Here is a 10,881-nt window from a genome sequence, read left to right on the forward strand (position 1 = left end):
ATTGGTCTCCTGTGGATGTTTGGATTTACTGACCACTCACGGCAGAGCTACTCTCGCTCTCTGCCAGGACACAGATCTTTGTTATTCATTCTTTTCTATTCTTAGCTTAGCTAGGATTCTGAGAACTTTTCCTTCTATTCCTTTTAGTATAGTTATAATGTAGTATATATATCATAAAATAATAAATCAAGCCTTCTGAACATGGAATCAACATTCTCGTCTCTCTCACCCTCAAAACCCTTGTGACCATCGTCACACTTGTGTCTTGACAAAGAATGGCTCTTGTTGGGTTTCTGCTTGCTGTGTTAAACCGTACCTGGAGTATACTAGAAGGAACAGGATGGATGGTCCCACAAGAGAAGCAGAATGTGTGGATGATACTGGCGACCAAGTGGATTGAAGCATGGACCCTCAAAGAATACGTTGTGGAGATGTGTTAAGACTATTGCTTTACAGACAAAGAAAGACGTAACCAAACCACTGTTATCTATTTAGACGTTGATGCTCTTTGAGGTTTTTCTGTCATCTTGGACTTCTTATGTTCTGGTAACCTCATGCTTATGAGCCATAACATATAATTCAGGGCAAAGTCAATGGGGATATTGACTCATGCTGAAAATCCAAATTTAAATTGGTGCATCTTACCTTTACTTTAGTTCTTTGCACTCCTCTACAGAGAGGTTGTCAGCCCTGAATAATGTGTCTTGTACCTTTACATAGCACTTTCTGTCCCAAAATAGAGGAATCTAATGTACCTAGGGGAGAGGTGTTGCTTTTACATAAGGGTGTTGAATTAGTAGCTAAAACTCCACATCATAAACAACTAGTTTAGTTGCCCATTATGATAGCAGCAGCCAGTTGTAAAGTTAAGTGGATGCTACTCAGTTCTAATTGGTGAATGGACAGATGACTTGGTCTTTTAGCCACAAAAATGCAACTATGTGTAGAGGAAAATTTATTTAACTAAAAGTAAAGGCATCATTCTGCCATAAATGTGTAATTAAGAGACTGCAGAGTCTGTAATAATATCTAAAAATCCATTTTCTATGTGCCTTGTTGGTGTATTCTTTACTGTTGGTGTTTGGTTATGGATGTTAGGATTTTGAGGGCATGTGTTGTATGGGTTTGTCAGATCACAGTGGGTCAGTTCACAGGAGCATTTTAGAGTTGAAGGAGGGAGTTGGTTGTCTGCAGGTGAATGAAGCATGGGAATGGTTAAGTGGTTTCCTTCTAAGTTGGGATATTGCTGAATGGCTTGGAGTATTGCTGGAATGTGTTCTCTTAATTTCGCTGGTGGTTGTAATCATTGTTTTGTGTTTCCCATCTGCTGGGATTTTTGCAAAGGGCCCTGCAAAACCCCTTAGCAGCTGTCTTTGTGGCTTAAATACTAAAAGGGGGAATTGTAGGAGGTGCTGACAGCTAGTCTGTGAGCCAGAAAGAGTTAGATGAAGAAGAGAACCTGATAAGAGTCACCTTTGCCCCTGAAAGGAGTTCTACCAAGGTCGTCTACATGGAAATCAAGAGGAAGAAAAGATAAACGAGGTGGCCTGTAGTTGGACATTGGTGGAAAACAGTGGTGGAGACCACCCTGCACCAATGAACATTATGTTGATTTATGGTGGCCAATGAATAGGTATAAATTTTATAAGAAGGTATAAAAGACAGCATGCTGTTGATGTAAACAGAAAGAAGTCTTCTGAAATGCATGATGTTCCTCTGTGTATTGCGACGGTCTCAACAGTGACAGAAAAGAGAGCAAATAGTGTATCAGCTGATTACCCAACTCCAGCAATATGAAGATCATCCTTTTCCTTCCCTACCAACCTGCACCTTGGTGTGGAAAAATTGTCCAAGACTGTGGAGGCATTCGAAAGACTCAAGCAAGTTTGAAAGGAAATGTCTCATGCCCCATCAGTATGGACCAGAGTCTCTGTGGAGGGATAGAATGTAAGAAAATAAAGATAGTGCAGAAGGTAGTCTCATACCTGAGGTGTTGCAGCTGTACTAATCACCAAAGATTAGGAGCAGGCCTGCCCTTCATAGGCCACAGCTGTGTCCAATAAGAAGACGAGTGCTACAAAAGAGTGGGTTAGGTGGTTGAGAAGAGAATTGGAGTTTGTTGGCTGTGCTGTGAAGAAGAAGGAGTCAGTGTTGTGAGGAGGTGACCATGAGAAATCACTGAGAAGGTATGGGAGCTTTTGCAATAAGATGACAAGTCTCTGCTACTGGGAGCAAGCACCCCCTGCTCGAGAGAGGGAACACACCGTGAGGTAACCTGTGGTTTTCCTGTGTGACCACAGAGAGGGCATGAGCGTTATAAATGAGGGGAGGGGAGAGCTTAGACAAGTCCCTGCCTTTGAGAGGTTTCTGGCAATAGATAGCAGTTTTATTGAGGTGGCCAGCACCCCAAAACCCACTTTCGCTCACAAGTTCTTAGTGATGACTGATCAGGTCTATTACAACATGAATTATTTATTTGAACAGACCAAGGAAAACAGACATAGAACTTTAAACAAACTACTTACTACATAAAAATACAGTGCAAGATAATAAAGATATCTATGTTACAGCTAGCTAATAAATAGTCTAGATTAGGAGCCAATGTCACTAAGCAATGACTGATAGTGGTGTGCAGACCATCTCCTAATTCCTCTCAATCCCTGGGGAAGTAGCTTGACACCAATGTCTCGGTCATCAAGGAGAGCTCTCCACACAGAGATTATATAAGAGACTTCTGATTTCATGAAAATTGTAGTGGTCTTTTATAGTTTGTAAAGGTAATTGTGTCTGTAGTCACTAATTTTAGCTTATCCTTTCTCACGCATAAGACAGGATGTTTATTGCTGGCTAAGGAGGTTTTCAGCCAAGATAATTCATCACATGACAAACCATTCTGTCTTAGCTTAGCCATATGTGATGAGGACATCAGCTTTTGCTGTACTGGGGATGAAAGGTCCTGAAATAATGAGGAAGTGGGATGGAAATCCACCTCTGCCCTGGCAGCACGAGCACCTCAGTTGAGAAGAACAACCACTGCAGAAAATTCTTCAAGGATAAATGCCTCTGCAGTTTCCAGTGGGCAAGTCCTCAGACAAAATAGAAGTGGTGATATTACTTCCAATCCTTTTGAAGGGAGATCTAGTTCATATTTACAAGTGACCAACGAGTACTATGAGCAGAACTAGAGGGGCCCTGCCTCCATCCAAGTGGAGGAAAGAGACAATTGGATCTACCAGAGTGTCGTGGGGTGACAGCCTTTATCCCAATATCGTGTGTTGTGTCTGGCAGCTGTGCCTTTTCTCTCTTCCCCCCCCCCCCCCGGCCTCTTGCCGCGGCGGGGCGGGGAAGGGAGGAGGGAGTGTGACTGGGCACTTTCGCTTTTGGCTTCTGGCTGCTTGGCTTGGCTTGCCGCTGCTTGCTTGCTCCTGCCTTGGCCCCTAGCTGATAGTTTTTTTGCTGCTTTTGCTTTCTGCGCTGTTTTTTTTTCTTTTCTTTTGTTCCCTCTTTCTTACCCTCCCCTGAAGATACTGGACCGGCTCCGGACCTGACCTGAGACGTCCAGGACCGCCCTCCCCGGAGTCTGCGAGAGAAGCTCAGCGCCCTCCACAACACTGCCTGGTTTCTTTTCTTTTCTTGTGTTGGGGAGAGTTCTTTTGTTACTTGTTAATAAATAGGTTTTGTTTTCCACTTTGCTCCTCCGAGGAATTCCTTCCCAAACCCGGTATTGGGGGAGGGGTGGTTGGAGGTTTGTTTTTTTGGGGGGCTCCCTTTTGGAGATTTCCCCTAATTTGTCCTAAACCAGGACAGTATATTTTTTGGTGCATTGGCCAGGAATCGGAGGCCAAAAACAGTGGAAAAAAAAAACCTATAACAATAATATTTTGGTTTTGGTTGTTTTGTGGGCATATTGGTAATTCATAGTGTCATTTGGGGTGGAAGTTTGCCGGTATTTCTGGTCCCTAGGGGTTGTTGAAGTTTTAATACCTTTGTGGTCCCTAGGGTTATTTCCTTACCCAGAAATACTTCTGGTGTTGTCCCTAATAAGTAGCTTTTGTAAGCGGGGGGCACTAACCAGAATAGTCATTGGGCTGGTCTTATGTGTGATGATTTGTCGGAGGTTTGTAAAAATGCTGGACTTTGTTTCAGGAATGTATGGATTGTTGTTATGGCTGTGTACTCAGTTTGTTTGGGGAGAAGGGGAAGGGACTTTTCAGCCTTTGTCTTCCTTCTTCTCCTCCAAATTGTTGACATCTCTATTAGAAAATACTGAATTTCCCCTGAGTTTAAAAGAAACCATCTTTCTGGCATTTAATTTATTAAGCCTTTTCTATACTGTCGGGAGTGTATATAAAATGAAAGCTGAGATTTCTAGAGGGGTTAGAGAGACTCCTGATTTAGGAGTAAAACAAAGCAGGAAAAATCTTGACTGGAGTGGGAAATGGGAGGATATGGGCCAGACTTTAAAGCAATTTTCTGATCCTATAGACTGGGACTTTCCATCTGATCAAATTCAGAACCCAGTCGAGGTGGCAAAGTATTTGAGGGAGAAGTGCCATGGTAATACTTAGGAAGAAAGGATTACTGCAGTGAGCTGGGCCTTGGCGTTTGTTTACCGTACTCTGCTAGATACTGTGGAGCAGCAGATAGCAGAAAGGGAACAGGGAGATAAGTTAGTTACTATCCCAGTGACCCAGGCTGCAGCTAACATCCCAGGCTCCAGGCTAGCAGCTGAATCAGACAATAGGCCTCAACCCATGGCTGTTGCAGCTAATACAAGAGGTGGAAAGTGTAAAGGCAAGACCGATCGAAAGGTGGAGGATGATGATGATGATGCAGGAGAAGGACCCTCACCAAAATCAGAGGCCACATCAAGGGGCACAGATTCTGGAGCTAAGATTGACTCCTTTTCTCTGAAGGACCTCAGAGGCCTAAGAAAGGATTACAGACGACAACCTGACAAATCTATAATTAGTTGGTTAGTCCGCCTTTGGGATGCTGCAGGGGAGGTTACGATTTTGGATGGTACTGAAGCGAGGCATTTGGGATCCCTGTCACATGATCCTGTCATCGATCAAGGTATGATGAGGGGGGCTAACCCTCACAGCCTCTGGGAACGGGTCCTGGATAGTGTAGCACAAAGATACTTATGTGCAGATGATCTCTATATACAGCAGACGCGGTGGAAGACCATAGAACAGGGGATCCAACACCTGAGAGAGATGGCGGTGGCAGAGCTCATTTTCTCAGATGATATAACAACTAGGAATCCGGACCTGGTACCGTGCACACCTGTAATGTGGAGGAAACTTGTGCGACTTGGGCCACCTCAATACGCTTCTGCCCTAGCAATAATGAAGCGGGATGATACATATGAGGCTGTGCTCGATATGGCAAAGAAGCTTCGAGCGTATGCAGATGCTGTGCATGGCCCAACTCATGCCAGAATTGCAGCAGTGGAAACCCGACTGCAGAAACTGGAGGACAAAATAGAGGAGAATCATAAGAAACTCCGAGAAGAGATTAAGGAGGACCTTATTCAAATCTCGGCTGTACAAATTAGAGGCCCTGGTATCCAATGCTGGCGCTCCTGTGATGGAGGGAGAAGGTACATCTGACGGGCTGAGTTATGGGTTTTTCTGCATGAGTCTGGAGAAGACATGAGGAGATGGGATATAAAACCCACCGCTGCTTTGGCACAACGGGTGCGTGATTTGAAGGAAAGAGGAAGTATCACCAAAAAGAGAGCAGCTCCCATCGCTCGTAGCCGAGATGTTAAGTATGATGATGACGATGACCTGTCCGATCCCCTTGAAGGAACTTCTAAGGCATACGCCCAAGGAAAGGACAATCTGGCTTAGAGGGGCCCTGCCTCCAGCCAGGAAGAGGCACGGGAAAACCGGGTTTTTTGGAAGGTGTGGATCAGATGGCCTGGCACATCAGAGCCACAAGACTATGAAGCATTGGTTGACACTGGATCACAGTGTACCTTAATGCCATTGGAACACGTGGGGACAGAACCTGTTTCCAATGCTGGAGTGACGGGGGGATCACAACAGTTGACTTTGTTGGAAGCTGAGGTGAGCTTGACTGGGAAGGAGTGGCAGGAACATCCGATTGTGACTGGTCCAGAGGCTCCGTGTATTTTGGGCATAGACTTCCTCCGGAATGGCTATTACAAAGATCCTAAGGGATTCAAGTGGGCTTTTGGAATAGCTGCAGTGGAGATAGAGGGTATTAAACAATTGAATACCTTGTCTGGACTATCAGAGAACCCATCTGCAGTAGGACTCTTGAAGGTAGAGGAGCAGCGAGTGCCAATTGCCACCTCAACAGTGCACCGCAGGCAGTACCGGATGAATCGAGATGCCGTGATCCCCATCCACAAGATGATCCGAGAGCTGGAGAGCCAAGGGGTGGTCAGTAAAACCCACTCACCCTTTAACAGCCCTATCTGGCCTGTGCGAAAATCTGACAGAGAATGGAGATTAACTGTGGATTATCGTGCCTTGAATGAAGTGACTCCACCACTGAATGCGGCTGTACCGGACATACTGGAACTGCAGTACGAGCTGAAGTCCAAGGCAGCCAAGTGGTACGCGACCATCGATATTGCTAACGCGTTTTTCTCCATCCCTCTGGCAGCAGAATGCAGGCCTCAGTTTGCTTTTACATGGAGGGGAGTGCAGTATACCTGGAACCGACTGCCCCAGGGGTGGAAACACAGTCCTACCATCTGTCATGGACTGATCCAGGCTGCACTAGAAGAGGGTGAGGCTCCAGAACATTTACAATATATTGATGATATCATTGTTTGGGGGAACACGGCAATAGAAGTGTTCAAGAAAGGAGAGAAGATCATTCATATTCTCCTGAAAGCCGGATTTGCCATTAAGAAGAGCAAAGTCAAGGGACCTGCCCGAGAAATTCAGTTCTTGGGGGTGAAGTGGCAAGACGGACGGCGTCAGATTCCTGCGGATGTTATTAACAAAATCACTGCTATGTCCCCACCAACTGATAAGAAGGAAACACAAGCTTTCTTAGGTGCTATAGGTTTCTGGAGGATGCACATCCCTGAGTATAGTCAGATTGTGAGACCCCTTTATCTGGTTACCCGCAAGAAGAACGACTTCCATTGGGGCCCTGAGCAGCAGCAAGCTTTCATCCAGATCAAGCAGGAGATCGCTCATGCTGTAGCCCTTGGTCCAGTCAGGACGGGACCAGATGTGAAGAACGTGCTCTACTCTGCAGCCAGGAGCCATGGTCTGTCCTGGAGCCTTTGGCACAAGCTGCCTGGCGAGACCCGAGGCCGACCATTGGGATTTTGGAGTCGGAGCTACAGGAGGTCTGAAGATAACTATACTCCAACAGAAAAGGAAATCTTGGCCGCCTATGAAGGAGTCCAAGGCGCCTTGGAGGTGATTGGTACAGAGGCACAACTCCTTCTGGCACCCCGACTACCGGTGCTGGGATGGATGTTCAGAGGAAAGGTTCCCTCTACCCACCATGCCACCAGTGCTACTTGGAGTAAGTGGATTGCCCTCATTATGCAGCGCGCTCGAATTGGGAAGTTAAATCGCCCTGGGATTCTGGAAATAATTACAAATTGGCCCGAAGGTGAAAGCTTTAGTCTCGCGGATGAGGAACAAGAGCCAGTGACCCGGGTTGAGGAAGCTCCGCCATACAATCAGTCGCCAGCAGAAGAAACACGTTACGCTCTATTCACCGATGGTTCTTGTCGCGTCATAGGGATGAAACGGAGGTGGAAAGCAGCTGTATGGAGTCCCACTCGATGGGTTGCAGAGGCTACTGAAGGGGAGGGTGAATCCAGTCAATTTGCTGAAATCAAAGCTATTCAACTGGCCCTAGGTATTGCAGAGAGAGAGAAGTGGCCAAGGCTCTATTTGTATACCAATTCTTGGATGGTAGCCAACGCTCTATGGGGATGGCTGAAGAGATGGAAAGAGGCCAACTGGCAGCGCAGAGGAAAACCAATTTGGGCTGCGGAAGAGTGAAAAGATATCGCTACTCAGTTAGAGAAGTTACCTGTGAAGGTTCGCCATGTAGATGCCCATGTCCCCAGAAGTAGAGCTAATGAAGAGCAGCAAAACAACCAGCAAGTACATCAGGCTGCAAAGATAGGGAAGTTGAAGATAGATCTCGACTGGGAGCATAAGGGAGAGTTATTCTTAGCACGATGGGCCCATGATGCCTCAGGCCACCAGGGTAGAGATGCCACCTATAAGTGGGCACGAGGCCGAGGGGTGGATCTAACCATAGACAGTATCTCTCAGGTTATTCATGACTGTGAGACGTGCGCTGCCATTAAGCAGGCCAAGCGGGTGAAGCCCCTCTGGTATGGGGGGCGGTGGTCTAAGTACAAATACGGGGAGGCCTGGCAGATTGATTACATCACACTGCCTCAAACCCGCCAAGGCAAGCGCTATGTACTAACCATGGTAGAAGCCACCACGGGATGGTTGGAAACCTACCCTGTGTCTCATGCTACAGCCTGTAACACTATCTTGGGCCTTGAAAAGCAGGTCCTTTGGAGGCACGGTACTCCTGAGAGAATTGAGTCGGATAATGGAACTAATTTAAAAAAAATCTTATTAATACTTGGGCTAGGGAACATGGCATCGAGTGGGTATACCATATCCCCTATCATGCACCAGCTGCAGGGAAAGTGGAAAGGTACAATGGATTGTTAAAAACCACCTTAAAAGCATTGGGTGGGGGGGGGTCTTTAAAAAACTGGGAGCAGCATTTGGCAAAGGCTACCTGGTTAGTTAACACTCGAGGTTCCACCAACCGAGCGGGTCCTGCTCAGTCTGAGCTCCTTAATATAGTAGATGGGGATAAAGCCCCAGTGGCCCATGTCAGAGGTATGTTGGGAAAGACAGTATGGATCAACCCTGCCTCGAGTACAGACAAACCCATCCGTGATATTGTCTTTGCTCAAGGACCAGGTTATACATGGTGGATAATGCAGAAAGATGGAACAACACGATGTGTACCTCAGGGAGACCTGATTGTGGGATGAGACTCATATATGTGAAGCCCCAAAACAGATAGCCTTCAAGAAATCATGAGTTAAAACATAGAATGTGAGGCATTTGAGGGAGGCATAATATTAGGAAACACATAGAGTAATTAATCAGCTAAAGCATGGAACACAATGACAAGAAAGAGGTAGAGATAGGGGGAACTGATGGGCTAAGCATGTTCAGAGCCAACAATGTCAAACTGACCCTAAGAACTTTGCCAAGCTATAGAAACCAAGCCAAGTACACCGGGAATTGACCAAATTAGGAAAGAAGTTCAAAAGTTTAAAGAGGAAGACTCATCAGGAGACCCCAGCCCATGATGAAGGCAACCGGAACGACCACCAAGATGATCCTCAAAAGAAGTGTCCCCGCCCACGCTCCGCCTACACCATGCCCCCTATGAATATGCATGCAAAGATATGATGATGTATATGATCTGATGTAATCCTATATTCAAAATTGTATAAAAGGCTTGCTTTGTTACGGGAAACTTAGAAATCCACTTTGTGATTTCTCCGACGCGTCGCAATAAAATACCTCCTGCTTATCTGACTTAAGCTGAGTCTCTTAAGCAGTTATTCTCGCCTTTTGGGGCAAAATTCGGCATCATTTTTGGCGACCACGAAGGGACCAGACAGGAGATCCAGGCCTTGAGGGGTCCTCCCCGAGCCGGGTCCGGGGTCGGGCCTCTAGGCGCCCCTGACGAATTTTTGTCAAAAGAGACTCCCCCCCGGACCAGAGCTTTCTGGTGGACGAAGGGTTCCCTGCATCTCCTGCTCCAATTAAGAGGTATTTTAATTGTTTATTGGTTTTGGGATAAAGCGCTTTGTTGGGAAACGGGGGTCAGACGTGACTGCCCAAAGGGAAAGCTGGGAGACACCCCGGTAAAGAATCCCAGCTGGGGTTAAAATCCCAGCATTGGTTTTGCTAGCATTGGTTTGCTGGGGTTAAAATTCCCAGCATTAGTTTTGCTGGCATTGGTTTGCTAGGGGTTAAAATCCCAGCATTGGTTTCGCTAGCATTGGTTTGCTGGGGTTAAATTCCCAGCATTTGGTTTTGTAAGCGAAAAAAAAAAAAAAAAAAAAAAAAAAAAAAGAGGGAGAAAATGCAGGTTAAAGTCCTGCTAGAAAGAGTATTTGTTTATCTTGGTATTTTGGTTCATTTTTACTGTGTGAGAAACTGTTTTAACATTGTGTTTGATGTTGTAATGTTGTGAATTAAGGGTTAAGAACTAAGATTGCTCTCTGAGAGGTCTGTCAGCCGGTGATCTTTTTGTGTCTGTTCTATGTGTCTGTTGCGAAATCTTACAGGAAACATCTTTATACTGTCTACGGTTGCGATTGCATGAATCTGGCAAACCGGTATCTCACGGTCTGTAGGCAACCTCTCGTGACCAAACCTGGTAAAACAGTCTGTTCTGATATAGACCATAAAGTAGGAACTATTTCATAAAGGTGTGTGGGTGTGGGTGAGAGTGAATGAAACGCAGCATCGCTGCAAAGCAGGAGGGAGTCCCACTCTGCATTGGCTTACAGTACTTGCAAGAAAAGGACTGATCCGGTTAAACAGACACAGGGAATAGCCATGAGAGGTCAACAGAGTAAGGACGTAAATATGAAAACCCCCTTAGGATGTATCTTAAAGCACTAGAAGGACTTGGGAAGGATTCCAGGGGGAAACATAAGTAAGAAGACACTCCTTAAATATTGTACACAGTGGTGGCCATTGTATAAGTTAGATGACAATGAGAAATGGCCACCGGAGAGAACAACTAATTATAACACTATTTTACAACTGATGCTCTTCCTCCGCCGGCTTAATAAATGGGACGAAGTGA

The sequence above is a fragment of the Melospiza georgiana genome, chromosome W (assembly GCF_028018845.1).
Source record: "Melospiza georgiana isolate bMelGeo1 chromosome W, bMelGeo1.pri, whole genome shotgun sequence".
NCBI classification, from domain to species: Eukaryota; Metazoa; Chordata; class Aves; order Passeriformes; family Passerellidae; genus Melospiza; species Melospiza georgiana.